The sequence below is a fragment of the Pollicipes pollicipes genome, unplaced genomic scaffold (genome assembly GCF_011947565.3).
Source record: "Pollicipes pollicipes isolate AB1234 unplaced genomic scaffold, Ppol_2.1 Scaffold_6052;HRSCAF=7182_pilon_pilon_pilon, whole genome shotgun sequence".
Taxonomy (NCBI): domain Eukaryota; kingdom Metazoa; phylum Arthropoda; class Thecostraca; order Pollicipedomorpha; family Pollicipedidae; genus Pollicipes; species Pollicipes pollicipes.
Window position 1 is genome coordinate 2,372,499 of NW_023596805.1, and position 4,526 is coordinate 2,377,024.

A 4,526-nucleotide genomic window follows, 5' to 3' on the forward strand; every position below is an offset into this window, starting at 1 on the left:
GGGGCGTTTTTGTCCCTTCAGGATGAGCATTTTCGTATTGTGCGCCTACGGCACTCTAATTATTTGGTTCTTTGGGTCACAACCTGTAAGCTTAAAATGACAAGTTATACAGATGAAGGAGAAACGATTTCTGGGCAAGAAATAGTATGATAATTTGTTTCTCGGCTTTTCGATGCCCCTGACGTGAAACAACAGGTTGCACCCCTAATTTGCTGGAAGCAAATTAAGACCCTGTCATTACACAAATTAATTAAGGGTAATGCTTGAGCAAGAGGGCTTCGTGTCTAGCAAAGTCTGAGTAAAGTGACGCTCCTCATACCTGCCTGCTCCGTCCCAAGCAACTTCCTGAAGTGTGAGATCGAGCAGATTTACGGCGCCCGTCTTCCCGATGCTGTGATACGGGTATAATAATATATTAATAAAACGATACCGGGATTGGTGCCATGATAAACTGGCGGGAGTCGCTAGTCACCCGTGACCCCGCAGGTGACAGTGTGGTCAGCAGAGCATGATCTGCCACCTGCTCCCACTTGGCACACCGCCCCCCCCCCCCCCCTCCAGCGTCCACGCCGAGGGGCAGGCGCGCTGAGGCGTGCTGAGAGATGACTGGTTGTTTTGGCTAGCGGGCGACTCGGCGGCAGCGGTCATATATCGCCCGGTTTTGAGAGACAGGTCGGCAATTTGCGTGCCGCGAACGTGGTCTAGAGTTTTGTCGAGGTAATTTGCAATTTAACTGTTGTAAGCTGAGTAGGATCTCCAACATTGCGTTAAAATCGATGCCGATGCGGATGTGGGCATTACGTCAAAACTGACCAATGTGGTTGTGTTTTAAGAAAGGACCGATTTCCCGAGATGATTGATACGCAACAGCATCTTAAATTGTTCCAGCTTGCATTGGTTTTTAAATGCATTTCCAAGTTGTTTTTAAGTGTTGAAATAAATTGACCAAGATTTCACAAAATATCTTCTTCTAGGTGCGAACAAAATTGCCTTAGACCCTGATTCTCTTCCTCAAAACCGAGGACCGGGAAAACAACGAAATACTGGGCGAGCATGCATTATCATTCATACGCTGTTTTGCACATATTCAAAGGATGAGACGAATTCATGTTCCGTTAAAGTAGTGCAACCAATCCTCTTTACACAGAAAAACAACAACGGAACCTACCACAGGGACAGGCTCTTAATTTTAACTTGTCCTCTGGCCAAGTATTCTACGGCATTGTGGATTTATATGGCTAAACTATTTGGCATAAGAAGAAGTATCTACTCTCAATGCTTTCATCTTCTCAGCAATCTGGCCTGTGGTGGCTCAGCAGATTGCTGATTACTTTACCTGCGGCAGAGGTTGGTGTGCGCGTGGTACGACATGTTTCCAAAGTGGCTCACTGAATGGCTTTGGGCAGTGTTTGCCCTTGAAGATAGGTGACGAAATGCTGCTAACATGTCGTGTAAGTTGAAAACGATATAGGCATTGTTCTGTGCTGTGCATTGGCTAATGTGTTTTAATTTGATTTCATATTATAGCTTCCCATGATCTGAGAAACTGGAGACATTTTGCTCGTTTAATCCACAGTGTTGAATGCAAGTTCCAAATGACGCTGGCTGCTGCTAGATTGTATTCCGTGACAGGGATGCACAGCAGTGACCATTTGCCTGGAACTTGAAATTTGATTGATCTGGTAGTGTCTTTTGTCTCCCTTATCTCTCATGCAGTGCCTTGTCCGTCAGTGGTGCTGCCTGCAAAGCTGAGCTTGTTTCTTCACGTGATAGTTGCTGAGCTCTGACTATAGGCTGTGATGATATGCCACGCATGCTGGTGTACTTTTTGCTCGATATTGCAAGCCATCAGCCATGTGTTTAAAGCGTGTACCTAAGTTATAATACCACTGGATTCGTTTGAAACATTGATTAATGCTGCTGATATCCTGATACGATTTTAGCAAATAAGCCACCCAGAATATTCCAAACTTGCACGTACAAGCAACGTCAAAAATTGACAGAATCCGGCCGAAAACCGAATCATTTTACGTGGGCTTTCGGTTTACCAAATTTTAGTCTCCAAGTGACACCAATAACGCATACAATGAAAAAAGCTGAATTCCTAAGCGTAATCATGTCGCATAATGAGATGCGCTGCTCTCCGAGTTTTAACTTTCGTGTCACACTCCAGCCTTAAAGTAATCCCATGATAAGATTGCATTGGCGGAACTGACACTGCGACAACAATGCTGATGGTTGATTGGCAGGCAGGTGGGTGAGGGTAACCAAGCAACTGGAGGCCGGACTAGCGAAGCCAGAATAGGAGGGAGAGGCTCGGCTAGTGGCTCCAGAAGACGAACGCAGCAAGGCGCTGCAGTCCCCAAATGACGGCGTCCACTTCTAAAACGCATAACTCGCTATAACTCAACTGTTATGTCAAAGCGGCGCTGATCGTAATAGGATTAGGCACAAAGTGAGAAGTGGCGTTGGACTTCCCAGCCGGCACTGCTCCTGGACCGGACTGATAAAAAGTATTGGGCATACACGCCGACAAGGTTACGCAGGTGGCGTCATATGCTGAATTGGCGTCGTTGGCGGTGAGTAACGAGCGTGACGCTGACAGGAGCGCGGCGAGACACAGCGTCGGCGATCTGGCCCGGGAGGCTCGGGACCATCCGACATTGGGCAGCATCCTGGCGGACAAGCGTGCCCTGAGGTCGAAGCGCATCATCTCCCAGTACCAGTGTCCGGGTCCTAGCACCCTCTTTCATTGCCGCCTATACCAAAGCGGCCTGCCCTGGAGCAAAGATTCCTGTTCTCCCCGGACCGAAGCACGAAGCACGACCCCCCCCCCCCCCCGCCCCCATCTCTCCTCCTGTTGATTAATATCCCTGCCAAGGGCCGCGCAATATCAGCAGCAGTGCTTCGTCCCGGTGCACCCCTGCTGGCCGTGTCGTGCCTGTAACACCGTATGTTTGCCCTGGCGCCTCGCTGCAAGCAGCTGTCAACCACGCCCGCGTTTCGGTTGGCTCTCCAGCAGGGGGCGTCTGTTACATGCTGTCTAATGCCTATCTGGCGGGGGTGCCTGACGACTTCAGCAGCAACGGGGCGTGCTGTCCGGCGGGAGTGTCCCGCACGGAGTGGGTGCCAGCTGCCAGGCAGCAGACAGGAGACTCGCTGCAATAGCTCTGCCGCTGGGGAGGGGGAGGGGGGGGGGAGAGGACAGCCTCCGCAGCAGCAGGGGCTGTGTGGAGCACATCCAACAATGAGGCAGCTCACACTGCGAGATCCTGAGCCCACCACCAAAGCTCAACACTGCACGTAACGGCGCCAGCGATGGCAGCTCACGACGTCCCAATTGCTAGGCATGGCTCGGCTCGCCGGTCGTTTCAACTGCTCCATGGAAGCACGGTCAATGGGGACCGGGAGCGGGGACCGGCGGACGTGCCGGCGCGAGGGGCGTCGGAACGAGAAAACCGAATTCGAATCACGTGAAGTCTTGTCCGTTAATGTTTTATTTAGGCTTTCAACTATCCAAATGACTCATTCGTTGGCTACTAATGAGCTGAACTAGCTAAATACGCTTCGATAAACACCGTAGAGAATGAGGACACTCAGCGCTGCATCGATAAAGACTGCAGGAGATATCCACCCGGGCTACTAGCGCCATGTTGGATAATATCGGCCAGAGAGTCTACTCATTGCTGAGAGGCAGAGGGAGAGAGAGAGAGGGAGAGGGAGAGGGAGATGGAGAGGGAGAGGAAAAGGGTGAGAAAGAGGGCGAGGGAGAGGGAGAGGAAGAGGGAAAGGGCGAGAAAGAGAGAGAGAGGGAGAGGGAGAAGGTGAGGCGGAGAGAGAGGGTGAGGGAGAGGGAAAGAGAAAGAGAAAGAGAAAGAGAGAGAGAGAGAGAGAGAGAGAGAGAGAGAGAGAGAGAGAGAGAGAGAGAGAGAGAGAGAGAGAGAGAGAGAGAGAGAGAGAGAGAGAGAGAGAGAGAGAGAGAGAGAGAGAGAGAGAGACCTCGCACCTCACACTGCGGACCTTGTTCGGCTGACATGGCTCGCGAGCGGCCCGGCCCGCTCAGTCCTGTTTGGGTTGGCTGCGGCGTCGGCCACCTTCCCCTCCCTCTACCATTTCCATCACTGAGGCCGCGTTCCTCTCTGACACACTGAATTAAATGAATAAATAAACAAAATGAATCGATCAGTTAAATGGTTGAGTGAAATAGATAAAAGACTTGAATTACTATATAGATGACGTAATTGAATGGCGCTGACCAACGGCTCACAAAACAGTTATTTTTGAGCAAAGGAACTGTGTTGCCTATTTTTTCCTGCTTTGGACCCTTAAGTGCGTGAGTGGCGCTTGACGCTGTTCAGCAGTGATGAACAATTTAAAGCCACTTTGCTTCTGACAGAGTTACTGTGAGCGCTCTTGTGAGACCAGAAGTTGAACGAGAGAGTTGTGGCAGTGTCATCTCAGCATTCGTTGCTTTGCTTTATGGACTGAAGTTCATATCTGATGCTTGTCGGCTCTGGTTTCAGGGG